The sequence below is a fragment of the Dromiciops gliroides genome, chromosome 4 (genome assembly GCF_019393635.1).
Source record: "Dromiciops gliroides isolate mDroGli1 chromosome 4, mDroGli1.pri, whole genome shotgun sequence".
Lineage (NCBI taxonomy): Eukaryota > Metazoa > Chordata > Mammalia > Microbiotheria > Microbiotheriidae > Dromiciops > Dromiciops gliroides.
This window is the reverse complement of record NC_057864.1, coordinates 312,468,400-312,486,605: the sequence shown is the minus strand read 5'-3', so window position 1 is coordinate 312,486,605 and position 18,206 is coordinate 312,468,400. Positions and strand designations below refer to the sequence as shown.

The following is an 18,206-nucleotide window of genomic DNA, read 5'->3' as shown; positions in this document are numbered from 1 at the left end:
CACAAGCAGGCTGGGCCACTCCAGTGCAGTAAGCCAGCTGCAAAGCAGCTGAGGCCTCAGAGCAGAAAGGCAGTGACTGGGCCTCTGGCCCCCAAGCAAAAAAAGCTTGGGACAGTGCACACTGTTCCCCAGGAGCAGAACTCAACTTTGAAAGGCACAAAAGAGGCTAAAATATGAACAAGAAACAGAAAAGAACCCTCACCATAGAAAATTACTATGGTGACAGAGAGGTTCAAAACATAAACTCAGAGGAGGACAACAATGTCAAAATACCTATATATGAAGCCTTAAAGGGGAAGAGTAATTGGCCTCAAGACCAAAAACCTTCTTGGAAGGGCTCAAAAAGGATTTTATAAACCAAATTAAGAGTGGTAGAAGAAAAAGTGGGAAAAGAAATGAGAGTTATAAAAGATTCAATAGCTTGGAAAATGAAGGACAAAAATTGACTAAGAAAAAATACCTCATTAAAAATGCAATTAACCAAATGGAAAAGGAGGTGCAAAAGCTGACAGGGGAAAAAATCCTTAAGAATCAGAATTGTGGGCCAAGATGGCAGGGGAAAGTGTGTAACTTTTCAGAGCTCCCCACAATCTTTCCACATACCTCCAAATAACATCATAAGACAATTCCTAGAGCATCAGAATGCACAAAAGAACAGAGTGAGATCATTTTCCATCCAAAGATGACTTAAAAGGGTGGCAGGGAAGGTCTGCTGTGCTGCACTGAGCAGATCTAGCTCCAGGAAGGTTCAGAGCTTTGGAATCATTAGTGTCAGTGGCTACTTCTAGAACTCAGCTCACAGACTAGTGAGGGGGTCCAGTGGTTGGCCGGAGGAGATAGCAGGGGTCTCTGCTGGAGCTGAGGCAGAGCACTGTTGTGTTGCCCAGGAAGCAGATTTGAGTGTCAGCAACTCAGTGGGGGAAGGGGACAGGCATGCCAAGCTTGAGATCACAGTGAATCAGGTTTTTGCTCCTAGGTTAAAGAGTAAGCAGGCCCGTGGTTACTACAGAAAAGAACACAGGCCAGGTGAGCCGAGAATGGGCCTCTCTTTAAATTATACTACCTGGGAACCCCTGAAGCTTGGGACAGCGAATTCTGGAAGGAGTGCCACACTTTAAGAAGGAGATAAAAGCCAAGAAATATTCTAGGAAAATGAGCAGGCAGAAAAAGATGTGAACCATTAAAAGTTTCTTTTGTGACAAGGTAGATCAAAATACACACTCAGAAGAAGATAACAAAGTCAATGTTCCTATATCCAAAGCTTCCAAGAAAAATATGAATTGGTCTCAGTCCACAGAAGTGCTCAAAAAAGACTTGAAAGACAAAATAAAAGAAGTAGAGGGAAAAGTAAGAGGAGAGGAAAAAATGGAAAGAGAAATGAGGGTGATGCAGGAAAGTCATGAGAAAAAAGTCAGCAGCTTGAAAAGCCAAATGAAAAGGGAGATACAACAGCTCTCTGAAGAAAATAATTGCCTAAGAATTAGGATTGAACAAATGGAAGCTAGTGAGTTTATGAGAAACCAAGACACAATAAAGCAAATCCAAATGAATAAAAAAAATAGAGGGCAATGTGAAATATCTCCTTGGAAAAATAGCTGACCTGGTAAATAGATACAGGAGAGATCATTTGAAAATTATTGGACTACCTGAAAACCATGATCAAAAAAAGAGCTTAGATATCATCTTCCAAGAAATTGTCAAGGAAAATTGCCCTGATATTCTAGAAGCAGAAGGTAAAATAGAAATTGAAAGAAACCACTGATCACCTCCTGACAGAGATCCCAAAATGAAAACTCCATGAATATTATAGCCAAATTCCAGAGCTCCCAGGTCAAGAAGAAAATATTGCAAGCAGCTAGAAAGAAACAATTCAAGTACTGTGGAACTATAGTCAGAATAACACAAGATCTAGAACCTTCTACATTAAAGGATAGGAGGGCATGCAATATGATACTCTGGAGGGCAAAGGAATTGGGATTACAACAAAAAATCACCTACCCAGCAATACTAAGTATAATATTTAAGGGGAAAAAATAGGACTTCAATGAAAAAGAGGCCTTTAGGCATTCGTGAAGAAAAGACCTGAACTGAATAGAAAATTTGACTTTCAAAAACAAGACCCTAGAGAAACATAAAAAGGTAAACAGGAAAAAGAAATCATGAGGGATGTTGAAAGGTTTACATTCCTACATGGGAAGATGATACTTCTAACTCATAAGAACTTTCTCAGTATTAAGGCTGCTGAAAGGAATATATTTCGAGGGCAGAGATGTGAATCAAATATGAAGGATGATATCTGTAAAGCATTTATTTTTGTTTTTTCCTTTTTTGTGGGACAGGCATGGTTGACTGACTTATGTCTGGGGCAGGATTTGGGTTTGGGGCCTCCTGGGTCCAGGGCTGGTGCTTTGTTCATTGTGTTACCCAGCTGCCCCATGATGACATCTTTAAAATAAAATTAAGGGGTGAAAGGAATGGACTGGAAGAAAGAGAAAGGGAAAGGTGTAATGGGGTAAAGTAGCTCACATTAAAAAAAACACACAAGAAAAAGCTTATGGGGAAGGAGCAGGGAAGTGAGTGAGCCTTACTTTCATCAGAATCAACTCAAAGAGGGAATAACATAGACATTCAAATGGATATAGTAATATATCTTGCCCTGTGGGAAAGTAGGAGGCGAAGGCGATAAGGAGGAAGAAGTGAAGGAAGGAAGGACAGATTTGGGGAGTGGGCAGTAAAAAGCAAAACACTTTTGAGGAGGCATAGGGTGAAAGAAGATAGAAATTAGAGTGAATATCAAGGGGAGGGAATAGGATGGATGGTAATACAGTTAGTAAAAGTAATTGTGAAAGAAATTATGAGCAGGATGCTTTCAGAAGGACTTATGAAAAATGCAATCCATCTACAGAGAAAGAACTGATGGTATCTGAAAACAGATTGAAGTATAATTTTTTGTTAGTTCCTCTTTCTAAAGTTATTTTGTCCATTTTCTTTCACAACCTGACTAATGTGGAGATGTTTTGCATGACTGCACATGTATAACTTATATTGAATCACTTGTTTTCTTAGGGAGGGTAGGGAAGGAGGAAGGGAGAGAATTTGGAACACAAAGTTTTAAAAAATCAGTGTCAAAATTTGTTTTTACATGTAACTTGGGAAAATTCTAAATAAATAAATTTATTACTAAGAATCAGAATTGGACAGATGGAAGTGAATAACTCAATTAGACAATAGAAAGTAGAAAAGAAGAATCAAAAGAATATAAAAGTAGGAGAAAGCATGTAATATATCTTTAGAAAAAACAGCAGACCTGGAAATTAGATCCAGGAGGGACAATTTAAGAATAATTGGAGTATCTGAGGACCATGATCAAAAAAAGAGCCTGGATAGCATATTTCATGGCATCATCAAGAAGAATGGACCCAATATCTTAGAACCACATGAAAAAAAAAGTAATTGAAAGAACAACAAATCAAAGAAACAATAAATAATTTCATCCATGAGAATGACAACAATGAAAGAACATACCAAAACTTATGGGATACAGCCAAAGCAGTTCTTAGGGAAAATTTTATATCTCTAAATGCCTACATGAATAAAATAGAAAAAGAGGAGATCAATGAAATGGGAATGTAACTAAAAAAGGTAGAAAAAGAAAAAATGAAAAATCCCCACTTAAATACCAAATTAGAAATTCTGAAAATTAAGGAGAGATTAATAAAATTGAAAGTAAGAAAACTATAGAATTAATAAATAAAACTAAGAGCTGGTTGTATTAAAAAAACAATCATATAGATATATTTTTGGTTAATTTGAGTTTTTGAAAAAGAAAGAATACCAAAATACCAGTATCAAAAATGAAAAGAGTGAATTCACCACCAAATAAAGAGGAAATTAAAGTAATAATTAGGAGTTATTATAAATTATTATAGATTTAACCATCTAAATTAAATTAATGAATATTTACAAAAATATAAATTGCCCAGATTAACAGAAGAGGAAATAAAATCCTTAAGTAAGCCCATTTTAGAAAAAGAAATTGAACAAGCTATCAATGAATGCCCTAAGAAAAAAATCTCCTGGGCCAGATGGATTTACAAGTTAATTCTGCCAAACATTTAAAGAACAATTAATTCCAACACTATACAAACTATTTGGGAAAATAGGTGAAAAAGGCGCCCTACCAATTTTTTTTTTTATGAGACAAATATGGTGCTGATACCAAAACCAGGAAGAACAAAAACAGAGAAAGAAAATTATAGATCAATCCCCCTAATGAATATCAATGCAAAGGTTCTAAATAGAATATTAGCAAAGAGATTAGAGCAATGTATCACCAGGATAATATACTATGACCAGGTGGGATTTATACCTGGAATGCAGGGCTGGTTGAATATTAGGAAAACTATCAACATACTTTACCACATCAATAACAAAACTAAACAAAATCATATAATTATCTCAATAGATGCAGAAAAAGCTTTTGACAAAATATAGCACCCATTCCAATTAAAAACTCTAGAGAGCAAAGAAATAAATGGAGCTTTCCTTAAGATGATAACTAGTATCTATGTAAAACCATCCATAAGCATTATATGTAATGGGGATAAGTTAGAGGCATTCCCAATAAGATTGGGGTGAAACAAAGATATCCATTACCAGCACTATTGTTCAATATTGTAGTAGAAATTTTAGCCTTAGCAATAAGAGAGGAAAAAGAAATTGAAAGAATTAAAATTGGCAAGGAGGAAACAAAATGATCACTCTTTGTGGATGATATGATGGTAAACTTAGAGAATTTGAAAGAATCAACTAAAAACTACTTGAAACCACAACTTTAGCAAAGTTGCAGGATATAAAATAAAACCACATAAATCATAAGCATGTCTATATATGACCAAGTCCAGCATCAAGAGATAGAAAGAGAAATTCCATTTTAAATAACTGTAGACAATATAAAGTATTTGGGAGTCTACCTGCCAAAGAAAAACCAGGAACTATATTACCACAATTACAAAACACTTTTCACACAAATAAAAGCAGATCTAAACAAATGGAAACATACCAATTCCTCATCGGTAGGCTGTGCTAATATAAATCATAAAAGTATTTTATTATTTTCTAATTACAAGTAGAGATAGTTTTCAACATTTGTTTTTATAAGATTTCTAGTTCCAAATTTTTCTCCTTTCCTTCCCTCTTTCCCCCCTTCCCAAGACAGCAAGCAATCTGATACAGGTTATATATGTACAATCACATTAAACATATTTCTGCATTAGTCATGCTGTGAAAGAAGAATCAGAACAAAAGGGAAAAGCCTCAAAAAAGAAAAACAAAAATAATAGAAATAGATTAGAGCAATCTGCATCTAGATTCCACAGTTCTTTTTTCTGGGTTTGGAGAGCATTTTCCATCATGAGTCCTTTGTTTGGATCTATCTTGGACCATTGTATTGCTGGGAAAAGTCGTCTATCACAGTTGATCAAGACACAATGTTGTTGATACTGTGTACAATGTTCTCCTGGTTCTGCTCATTTCACTCAGCATCAGTTCATGTAAGTCCTTCCGGGTTTCTCTGAAATCTTCCTGCTCATTGTTTCTTATAGCACAATAGTATTCCATTACATTCATATACCACAACTTGTTCAGCCATTCCCCAATTGATGGGCATCCCCTCAATTTCCAATTTCTTGCCACCACAAAAAGAACAGCTATAAATGTTTTTCTACATGTGGGTCCTTTTCCCTTTTTTATGATCTCTTTGGGAAAAAGACCTAATAGTGGTATTGCTTGGTCAAAGGGTGTGCATAACTTTACAACTCTTTGGGCATAATTCTAAATTGTTCTCCAGAATGATTAGATCAGTTCACAGCTCCACCAATAATGCATTAGTGTTCCAATTTTTCCACATCCTCTTCAACATCCAACATTTTCCTTTTTGTCATATTAGCCAATCTGATAGGTGTCAGGTGGTACCTCAGAGTTGTTTTAATTTGTATTTCTCTAATCAAAAGTGATTTAGAGCATTTATTCATATGGCAATAGATACCTTTGATTTCTTCATCTGAAAACTGCCTATTCATATCCTTTGACCATTTCTCAATTGGGGAATGACTTGCATTCTTAAAATTTGATTTAGTTCCATATATATATATATATATATATATATATATATATATATATATATATATATATATATATATATATATATATATATATAATTTGAAAACAATTTTTTTTTGGCGGGGCAATGCAGGGTCACACAGCTAGTTAAGTGTCAACTGTCTGAGTCCAGATTTGATCTCAGGTCCTCCTGAGTACAGGGCCAGTGCTTTATCCACTGTACCACCTAGCTGCCCCCTAGTTCCCTATATATTTTAGAAATGAGGCCTTTATCAGAAATACTGGCTATAAAAATTGTTTTCCAGCTCTCTTCCTCACTTCTAATTTTGGATGCATTGCTTCTATTTGTACAAAAACCTTTTAATTTAATGTAATCAAAATCATCCATTTTACATTTTAAAATATTCTCTGTCTTATAATGATTGGAATGACACCACCTGCTGGAGACTTACTGTAGGAAAAACTCCACCATGAGGAGAAGGCCTCTGAGGGCAAGGCCATGCAGCTTTTCTTTGGCATCAGGAAGTGATGTTTGCTTGTTGGAGGAAGAGTGGGGTGAGGCTGGCTCTCTTGCTCTCTTTCCTCAGGACTCGGGTGGAGAAGGGAGCTTGAATGCACTCTCCCTTTAATAGATAGAGGAATCTAGGTCTTTCACTCCCTCTTTACCAAATTCTTATTCTCCTTAATAAATGCTTAAAAGTCTAACTCGGGCAGTTAGGTGGTGCAGTGGATAGAGCACCATCCCTGGAGTCAGGAGTACCAGAGTTCAAATCTGGCCTCAGACACTTAACACTTACTAGCTGTGTGACCCTGGGCAAGTCACTTAACCCCAATTGCCTCACTATTAAAAAAAAAAGTCTAACTCTTGCTAAAGCTTGTAATTCATTGGCGATCACTCATTAGATATTCTAGACAGACTAGTTAGAATTTTTGCCCCTTACAGTCTCTTGTTTGGTCATAAACAGTTCTCCTTTCCATAAATCTGAGAGGTAAACTATTCCTTCCTCTCCTAATTTACCTATGGTATCACCTTTTATGTCTAAATCATGTACCCATTTTAAACTTATTTTAGTATAATGTGTAAGATGTTGGTCTATGCCTCGTTTCTACCATACTATCTTCCAGTTTTCCCAAGCTGTGCTAATATAATAAAAATGACAATTTTACCTAAATGAATTTACATATTCAGTGCCATACAAATCAAACTACCAAAAAATTATTTCATAGAGCTAGAAAAATAATAACAAAATTCATTTGGAAGAACAAAAGTTCAAGAATATCAATTGAATTAGTGGGAAAAAAATGCAAAGGACAGTGGCCTACCTGTACCAGATCTAAAACTATACTATAAAATAGCAACCATCAAAACTACTTGGTACTGGCTAAGAAACAGAGTGGTCCATCAGTGGAATAAGTTAGGCACACTAAACACAGCAGTAAATTAATATAGCAATCTCCTGTTTGATGAACCTAAAGATTCTAACCTCTGGGATAAGAACTTACTACTTGACAAAAACTGCTGGGAAAACTGGAAATTAGTATGACAGAAACTAGGCTTAAAACAACATTTTACACTGTACACCAAAGTAAAGTCAAAATGGGTACATGATCTAGACATAAAGGGTGATACCATAGGCAAATTAGAAAAGGAAGGAGTAGTTTACTTGTCAGATCTATGGAGAGGGGAAAAATTTATAACCAAAGATGAGATAGAGAACATTATGAAATGCAAAACTGATCATTTTGATTACATTTAATTAAAAATATTTTACACAAACAAAACCAGTGTAAACAAGATTATAAGGAAAGCAGAAAGCTGGGAAACAATTTTCACAGCCAGTTTTTCTGATAAATGCCTCATATCTCAAATATAGAGAGAACTGAATCAAATATATAAAAATATAAGTCATTTCCCAATTGAGAAATTGTCAAAGGATATGAACATGCAATTTTCATATAATGAAATTAAAGTTATCTATAGTCATATGGAAAAAAAGTTTTCAATCACTACTGATTAAAGAAATGCAAATTAAAACTATCCTGAGGTACCAACATGGAGTCTGAATGTAGATCGAAGCATAGTATTTTCACTTTTGTTGTTGATTTTTTGTTGTTCTTTCTTCTTTCTTGTGGGTTTTTTTTTTTCCTTTTTTCTGGTAAAAAAGAAAAAGAAAAGAAAAAGGCTATAGAACTCCCATTCTAATTGATGAAGACAATTCATAAAATAAAGTTCAGCTACAGGGCAGTTGGAAAGTTTTAGAAGTACTGAGTACTTTTGTGATGAGGATTGTAAGATTCAAAGGTCTTTAACTTCCTTAAGTAATTTAATTTAAGTACTTTAATCTACTTAAGTAGTTAAGATGACAGTGCTTGAGGATTGCAAGGACCAGAGGCAGGACAGAGAGCGAAGCCTAGAGGCTCATAAGAGACAGTCTCATGGTAGACAGTAAGGCCTAGTGGTTTTCCATCTCATCAGAAAGAATGGAATTTTAAACATTTGTCTTATTCTAATCCTGTGATCAGTCAAGAATCTCAGGCCCAACTTAGGTGAGTTCTGGGACAACCCACACACCACAAGAGATGGGGAAAGAAAGTTGGGTAGGATTTTCCAAGTGCTGATGACTCTTGCTACTGTGTAGTTGTTCTAGTTGGCTGGTAGTGAGGCAAGAGTAGGGAAACAAAGGGCATATAGTATACCTCCAGTAGCTGTGGCTTTTCCCCAGATATATCCTTATCTATTTACATGTGATTTTCCCCTGAGTAGAAAATAAGGTCTTCGAAGGGAGGAGATAAGTTCTTTTTTGTCTTTGAATCTCCAGTCCCTAGCACAATTGTTGTTCAGTCTTTATTCAGTCATGTCCAACTCTTTGTGACCCCATTTAGGGTTTTGGGTTTTTTTTTGTTTTTTTTTAGCAAAAGATACTAGAGCAGTTTGCCATTTCTTTCTCCAGCCCATTTTATAGATGAAGAACTGGTGCAAACAAGGTTAAGTGACATGCCCAGAGTCATAAAGCTAGTAATCGTCTGAGGCTGGATTTGGACTCAGGAAGATGAGTCTCCCTGACTCTCGGCCCAGTGCTGTATCCAGTGTACCACCTAGGTGCCCACCTAGCAAAGTATCATGTACTAAACAAATGCACAAAAGACATTAAATAAATACTGCTTAGATTTCATCGGATTGCACTGTATTAGGAGCTACAAGATTATTCCCAGGGGTGAGGTCCTCTCTGCCCTACACTTCACACACATGTCCTGGGGTCTCTGATGCCTTCCAACAAATGAGGGTGCCTTTCTTGCTTCTTATACCAGGTGTAAAATTTCACACTGATGCACAAGATTTTCTATGTGTTTTTTATGGATATCAAAGCTACAAAAGTTATCATATCACTTTTATATTTGTTTTCATAAGCATGTTTTTGGGGTCCAGTCAATGCCCCTTTGACACTTTATTATGTATTTAATGCAAGAGAATAGCCCAAGCTAACCATCAGACTTCTGCATCCCACACAGTAAATAGGAAAGACCATAATGCTATTTGTTAGACTTTTACTGTTGTCTAAGTTCATCACTGTGAATGAAAATAAAAAGCAAACAGCAAGTGAAAAAGCAACATTTTTTGTGGGGGGGAGGGGGATTTTTGGAATGGAAAATTGATCTGTTATTTCATCAGTGCAGGAAACTCCCAGATGAAGCAATTCCCTCTACTAATGCAAGTTGACACACTTTCTCTGCAATTTATGGCCTCAGAGAGTTGACTAGAGCACTGAAATATTAAATGACAGATCTAAGGAAAAAGTCAGTATATGTTAGAATCAGAACTTGAACCCAGGTTTTCCTGGTTCCAAGGCTGGCTTGCTATCCTCAATGCCATATTGCTTTTCATTTCAAAGGAAAGTCATATTACAGTACAAATAAAACCTGTATTCTGGGACTTTATATGCACGTGAAAACTATGTCTCTTTAAGTTGAAAATATAACCTCCAGTGGGCAATAATGTTTGTAGCTTGTAGCTGGAGTAATCTTAGCTGTCAGTCACTTTATCAGCCTACAGAAAAATATTGTTTTACCATCAATAGAAGCCCTTTTAATACATATTACACACAGTGCAAAAACAGAGAATACTTTTGTTTATGACATATCTATTCAGTTATTAGCATATTTACTCTTGTTTCTGCTTTCAGTAGAAAATGGATTGCCATTCAAGAACTAAGGACTAGTGCTTACAATGTACTTCCTTAGGAATTCATGAAGCAATCATAATGCTTTCACATTTGTAGTGACCCTAAAGAAGAATCATTGATTCATCCTACCACATAAATGTATGGAGGTGATATCTACTTTTTCAGTTCTAGCAATTTTCAATAACTGCCTATTAAGTTATTGAGGATATTGTGCTTGATATTAGTGGACAGAAAAGTAATATAGATAGCACATTTATTTTATTTTGTCTCATGATACTCCTGAGAGATAATTTAAATTATCCTTATTTTATGAAAGAAAAAAACTGAGACACAATCAACTGTCTTGCCCAAGTTTGTGTCAGAGCCAGGATGAGATCTCATTTCTTTGCTCAGTCCCCAACTTTTTCTGCTGAGTCATATCTAACCAGATAGTTCATTTATTCCATTGTGAGAACTTAACTATCCCCTAAATTTCTTCAAAGTACTTAAAAATAGCTCAAAACCTCTATTTATATCTTTAACATGCTTTGGACACTCCAGTTATAGAGAGAACCTACTGAAAGGTCACAAATTCCCATCGATTTGCCAATTCTCATTTCTATTCCATTCTAAGGAAAAGTTCACTGAATTACAGTGCAGTGAAGGGAATAAGTAATGGGTACAACTTAAGATCAATATCAATATGGCAGAAGACTACTACAGATGTAAGAAAGGATAAGGTTAAGAAGTCGTTGTCAAGGCTAATAACTACTCAAACTGGATTTTGTGCATATGCATAGGACTCTCATGGAGTCAGAATTAAGTTCATAACATCATGTAAAGTCCTCTGTATATTTATTATATAGATGCAGCCATTGCCATGTTTAAAAAAAGTTTCCAGGCAAGGTAGTTGTTTGTTTTTAATATATGAGGGAAACTATAAAAGATTAAGAGAGAGAAAATTAATCAAAGGCCAAAATAAAAGAAAAGATTAGTGACATTCCAGAAACAAATCTATTTTTGGATTCCCTTTCTGTTCTTTCACAATATTCCTGTGCTCAGGTTTTACATACTATACTATTGTTTGGTTTTAGAAAATGGGGCATTTAAAAGGAACAAGTTGTTTCTAGCCATTTCTAATATAGTACTTATAGAGAAGACTTTGCTACAGTTTATAGATTAATGGGGGAAACGAGCTTTGCCAACCTGTTTTCTCACTCCCTTTATTTGTGCTATATACTTGTTTATGATCTTTTAGAAGGCACTTTTCATATGGTTTGAAATGAAAAGATGATCTATTTCCTCATTACTGATCCACTGTTCAGTGATAAAAACAAAACAAAACAAAACAGGGGAACAAAGGAAAATGCCTTCCTGTCAGTTCTTAATGCTCCTTGCTGTTGCTCAGCTGGGACTGGAGAGAGTAGGGGTTTAATGAAAGAAGGTGAGAAGGTGAAGAAAAAAAAACACCCTAATGAGGGTGTTTCGTTGTACTGAAAGATCACTTAGAAGCTGGCATGATTTCCTTTGTGCCTGGAGAATGTTAAAGCAGTATTCCCCAAGGTCAGAGAGACCCATCCTTCCTCACTCATTCACTCCCCTCCCTGGCAACCAGCATTTTTACCTTGAGTTCTTTTTCATGAAGTTTAATGTTTGGTGATTGAGTCAAAAAGAAAATTAATTTTTCCTCCCCAGCTTTTGGTTCCCATGGAATATGTAGAAATACTGCAGGGGATCCTTCAAATGGGATAAGTTGTAAATGGAGTAGTTCTCAGACTCTTAGCTAGCAGTTAGGTAGGCATTAACTTCTTTAAATTCTAAGTGATGGGATGCTTCTTTTGAGTTCCAGTTCCTGGAATTGCTAACACTTGTCCCTTGTTCTAGAAGTGAAATATATTACCATCAACACTGAGAACACTGATAACTCAATTTTATTCATGCTTCAAAGGAGAGTCAAAGAGAGTTGATGAAAATATAATGTATACTTCATATTGACTTTGCATTTGGCTTTAATATATTAATTTATGTCCATGTTATTTGACATCCCCCAGATGAGTGTAAGCTCTATGAGAGCAGAGTTTTTTCTCTCTTTCTTTTTTCTTTCTTTCTCCTTTATCTCTTTCTTTTCCTTCCTTCCTTTCTCTTCTTTCTTTCTTTCTTTCTCTCTTTCTTTCTTTCTTTCTTTCTCTCTTTCTCTCTTCCTTCCTTCCTTCCTTCCTTCCTTCCTTCCTTCCTTCCTTCCTTCCTTCCTTCCTTCCTTCCTTCCTTCCTTCCTTCCTTCCTTCCTTCCTTTCTTTCTTTCTTTCTCTCTCTCTCTTTCTTTCTTTCTTTTTCTGTAGCCCTAGGATCTCACATGATATCTGGCATGTAGCAGCATTTCATAAGTGTTTGTTGAATGAATGAGACACTCCAAATTAGAATAAAATTATACTGTCATTCCCATCTGAACAAAGTGACTCTATGCAATTAGACAGAACTGAGGCCTGAACATCAATCATAAATGTATGTATGCATAAATATGTATATATGTATATTTGCACTTTTGTTTTCTAAGTCACTGACCAGGCAAGCCATTGATCATCATTCTCAGGGAACTTGCCACCTAGGATTAGAACTGGAAAGGACGTTAGAGGACATCTCAAACAATCTCCTCATCTTAAAGAAAGGAATTTGAGGCCCAGAGGGGACACACAGGTTTTGTAGGGCAGAACTGGGATTTGAACCCAAGCCATCCAAATTTAGATTTAGTGAATTGTTTCCACCCTGCTCCTCCTTCACAACTGATTTGAAGGATTAAAGGAAAAGACAATAGATTTGAGGATGGAAAGGACCTTAAAAGGTCACCTAATTCAATGTCTTCATTTTCTCCATGAAGAATTGAAGTGAAAAAGCTAAAATGACTTATTCAGAGTCCCCTGGTTCCAAATCCAGCATTTTCCTTTGCACCAACCTTTCCCCCCCTTGTTACAATGTTACAGAATTAGAAAGAAGAAGACCACGATACTGTAAAAGAAGAAACTTAAAATACAACACCTTTCAGATCAACAAAGATCTTGCCAAGGAAGAATATTCTTTCCAAATACTCTGTCCAGTGTAACTATTAGCACTTCTGTCAGGAATAAATGAGATCTTTCTTTGAAGTTGAAATATGCAGTCTTAACTGTGCTCTCATCCTCTTAATTTCACTGAGTGAATAACCTAAATTACACAGAACAGCAGTTAAATTGGCTCATCATCACTCAGCTCTAATTTTAAAAGGATAAAGGAAAAAAGAAACCAAAAAGGCTTGTGTGGGGGACTGAATGGCATCATGCTTACTATTAATGGGCCAGCAGGGTCCTTCCTCAGAACATCAGTGGTTCAAATTCAGCCCAAGTTAGTAGTGGCCAAAGACCATTCAATGCCTAGTGTTAAATTAACGTGCGGCCTCAACATAATGTTCCTAATAGGTATATTGACAGATTACATCTGTCATTTTTGCTGACTCTCTCAGGAGTGAGGTGAATAACCTACCAGATGTGGGAGACTAAACAATTTTCTCATTTATGAGGGCTATTCTTTGTAAAAGAAATGAAAACAAAAACCCAACAAACAAAAAAAAATCCAACATGGATTGAGTTACTAGGGAGAGTCTCTAATGTTACTGACAACTGCTGGCAGGGAGGGGGAAAAACAATATCATTTGTCAATCTAGCATCCTTGAAGGGCCCTAGCTATATTTTAAATTATAAAGATAGACATACATGTTCATAAAGCAATGTAACAATTTCTTAATTTTCAACTTAAACATTTACTTGCCCAGATGAAATACTAGGTCAGAAGTCACATTTTGTTTCCATTGCTAAGTACTAACCTTGAGGTCTAAAATGGAAAGGCAACTCTATTCACCAGCTGACGGCTTTCAGATTGCTTCTGCTCCCATCCCCACCCCTATGGCAACAGAAGAAAGGGCTGATGGAATTAGGAACTTGGTCCCATGCTTAATGCTTTCTTAGTGTCCAAGGCACCTTCACCAGGCACTCAACAAATATCCCTTCATCATTCTCCAGACTATTCTGAAAAACAGTTCAGTTTTCATTTAGGACCATAGGATTCAGGAAATTCCATGGAAAATCTAGGAGTTAATCCAAACAGATTTGGGATGGACTAGGGAAAAACAAAACAAAACAAAACCTGAGTGAATTAGACTGCTCTTCTGAAGCAAATTGAGGGCTGGGATGGGAGACATTCTCTCATAATTTAAATAGGAAATCCCCACGGAGTGCCACAGACTGCAAATTGCCCTCTATAACACATTAGGTTTTCACAACTCAGTAGTGAAAGGGTGACTGAGGCAACACTGCTCTGAATAGGCTGAGTGCCACCAGTATTTGTAAGTGTCCCCTACTTCGGGGAAATGGAGCAGATTTGGTCCCTTGAAGATATATTATCCATATACATTAACTGACAGTCCCTTCTATAGAGGAGGGTGGTATTGGGATTGGATGGAGCACCTCCTATGCACAGTCCTCCAAACTAAAGGCTCTCTCTAAGCCAGTTTTCCAGTGTCATCTGAAAAATGTCCTTCCAACAAGGAGAGGAAGTCCTGCTTGGGCATCCTTTTCTTTTCATTTGCTGCCACTTGAACTTGATGGCACCAGGCAGTCTAGATATTTTGAACATGATGTTCAGGCCATCTCTTCCCTTAGCAGAGACTGAGACTAATTACTCTGGAAGGTAATGTCTGAGAGAGGTTACAGAGAGCAAAAGCCTGGCAGTGTCCCCTGTCGATATTGGGTTGTGACAATGAAGAAAGGAGATGAGAGAAGGTAGAATTCAGAATAGCAAACTCTGAGCAGTCTGTGACCTTTGGAAGATGCCTCCAGTCTAGATACCTGGGTGAAAGCCGATGCTGTCTATTCATGTAGGATTTCCTTCTACATCAGAGAAGTATGCCCTTCCTTGGCCATTTTGGTGTAGATCAAATTTCCCTTTGGGATATTTCCACTTTTTTAAATAATGAAATTTCTGTTAAGTACTAGTGATGCACCTTTATCTCAATTTACCACTGAAGGAAAAAATGACGGACGTTTCCCATAATATAAAGGGATAGGTGGCTGTGTATGACCACATCAGGCGACACCTTCCTAATTTTATTCCTTCTTCCATATCTTTCTGCTGTTTACTTTCCCGGGCAATTCTCGTGCTTTCTTGGGGATTGACTGTACACGAGTGCGTGTTTGTTTTGGTGCTGGAGGTGGGAGTGAGAAGGCAAAAGGGAGAGGAGTGAACCTCGGACCCTTTCCAGGTGCAAAAACCCCCAAACGTTAGAGGCAGCAATCTGGTTGGGTTTACACCGCCTTCCTTGCGATGCACAAATTTTGAGTGACTGGGAGCTCGCATCAGGTGGAAGGAGATTGAGCCTCCTCCTCTAGCCACAACACTAGAAATAAAGATGTCTAAAAAACAACAACAAACCGAAACTACCCAGCACAGTCCTCAGGGAATTTTTGTTTTCTCATCTGCCGCCGCTATAGCTGAGAGATGGACTGGGGAAGGGGATATGGGGGCAGGCTGGAGGTTCACATTCACCATAGTAAATGTAAAGACCAATTAAGGTTTGATCCGTGCACATGGGAGGCAGACGGCGGTTGATATTGTAACCAATTAACGAGCATGTCCCCTAATTCCTGCCGCCACCTCCGAGTGCAACGCGCATCTCTAGACGTCTTCAGTGGCAGCCCCTTGCCCCAGAGCACAAGGCTGATCCGGGAGAGCCAGTTCCTCCGGCCACTGTGGCGAGGCAGACTGCGTGTGCAGTCCATGGGGTGGGGCGAGGGGAGTTGGTGGGGAGAGACAGAGGAAAATGTAGGCAACCGCACCTGACGGATGCAAATCAAAAGTGGTTGCAGCGAGGGCTGGCCAGGTGGGCAGTCTGTAAGTAATTTGCTCCAGACCTTGAGCCCCGAGGTGAAAAGGGGGCCGGGAGAGGGAGGTGGGGGGGTGAGATGGCACGGGGCGAAAGAAGGGATGGAGGAGGGGAGACCCAGAAGCCCGAGGGAGGAGGAGAAGAGAGATGGAAGTGGGGAGGCTTGGCGCCCTGGAAAGAGGACAGGTGCCACGAGGAAGGGGGACAGGTGGCGAAGCAGCAGCCCAGGTAGCACCTCGAGTCCCTCCCGGGGAGACCCGAAAACATCGGATGCCTTCTCTTCGGCTGCTGGCCTGCGCTAAGTGGGTAGAGGTGGTCCAGGCTCCGAGAGTCTCTGCCTTCTGTCCTTCCTCGCTTTCTCACTCCGCCTCCCCCAGCCCACCCAGTTTAGTCTAGTCCCGGGAGGTAAAGCGCGCCACTGCTCCAGCAGCAAGGTGATACTGATGTGTCTGACCGAGGTGGCGATCAAAAATGATCCCGGGGGTCCGGGGAAATGCAGGGTCAAGCCCCGAGTCCCCTAGTATTGGCGTGGGCACATTTGTGAGCAGACAGGGGTCACAGCCCCGGGGAGCCCTCGGGCTGGCTGTGGAGGAGGTAGATGTTTAGCTCCAGTGGCGGTGGGTGCCGCTGCAGCAGCAGGTCTCCCTGAGGCGTCAGGCGGAGGCTGCAGGAGCGAAGTTTGGAGGCTCCGCAGCCACCTCCCGTGCGTCCTCCCCTCTGCTCTCTGCTCCCTCTCCCCCACTTCCCTGTCCCTCCCCTCGTAGCTCCCGTGGCGGCGGCGGTGTCTGGGCGGCCGCTGCCAGGGACAGGACAAAGGCTCATTAACACGTGATGGGACCCGAGCTTCATAAATGGGACTGGAGAGAGAGCGCAAGAGAGACAGATACAGAGAGCGAGCAGGAGGAGAAGGAGGGAAAGGAAGGAAAAGGAAAAGAGAGAGCGAGCGCGCAAGGGACAGGGATCGGGAGACCAGCGGAAGCCAGGCGCACTAGCCCAGGCTGGCTGGGGGACAGCGGGAGAGGAGAAGAGAGGAGAGGAGGCAGGCGTCCCCCAACTGAGCTGGGCTTGGAGAGCGTAGAGGAGAAGGAGGGGAAGGAGAAGGAGGAAGACTGAAAAGAAAAGGAGAGGAAGGCAAGGGAGGGGAGGGGAGGAGAGGGGGCGACAGGAGGGCGCAGCTTCTCTGCCCATTTCTTTGCAAAAAGCTTGAGACGAGAGTAGCTTCTTTGACTACGGGTTAGATCAGTGGGAGAAGACACAACGGAGAAGAGTGCTGACAGGGGCTCGGACAGACAGGCAGATAGACTGACGGACACACCCCACTCCACCCTAGTCTAGCCCACCCTACCCCTTCTCTCTCTCTCTCTCTCTCTCTCTCTCTCTCTCTCTCTCTCTCTCTCTCTCTCTCTCTCTCTCTCTCTCTCTCTCTCTCTCACGATCAGCGACACCGCCTCCCTCTCTTCTTTGCCTTCTCCTCTTCGCTCCTCTTGGACTCACTCGCCTCTTACCTCCCCTCGTGCCTGGGGCCCTGGCCCTAGCCTGGGGCGGGGCGCCTTCAGTACTCCCTGCCCTGGGGTAGGGGAGTCTATAGAATAAGTGTGGGATCTTTCATTCTAGCTAAGAAGCCTCCATCCACAACGTTTGTCAGGAGCCCCAGAGGGACTGAGGGTACCGGATCCCCCGCGGAGGACCAAGGAATGAGAAGGGTAAGGATTGGGAGAGTTCCACCGGCAATACTTTTCTGCTTCCCGCCCCTGTGGCGCTGACCAGGGTGAGCCCTGAAGCAGCTAGTGCGTGCTTTTCTTGTTCAGTGTATGCGTGTGTATGTGTACAAATCATGCATCCATATGGTTATTTAAATATCTAGCTATCAGTCTGCTTTAATGTTCCTTTCACTGGTCTCCCTGTCTTTTTTTTCTTCCTAAGGTTTCTTATGCCTTTCTCATTTCTTTATTAAATATGCACTGATGAAGATCTGTCTGTATATGGTTGTAGAATATGGATAATAGGAAATGTTTGCA

General features: G+C 39.5%; 1 protein-coding gene across 4 annotated transcripts in view; it reads left to right on the top strand.

The window, feature by feature from the left end:
- The first annotated feature begins 15,989 nt into the window (after positions 1–15,989).
- The window catches only part of CNR1 (cannabinoid receptor 1), a 31,100-nt gene continuing 28,883 nt past the window's right edge, over positions 15,990–18,206 (top strand). The window contains exons 1-2 of one of the 4 annotated variants that reach the window (XM_044001273.1): positions 15,990–16,196; positions 17,803–17,891. The gene's annotated coding sequence lies outside the window, so the exon portion shown is untranslated. Of the gene's footprint in view, positions 16,197–16,603; positions 16,623–17,618; positions 17,957–18,206 lie in introns of those variants that run through there. The other 3 variants (XM_044001275.1, XM_044001274.1, XM_044001276.1) reach the window with 3 other exon arrangements.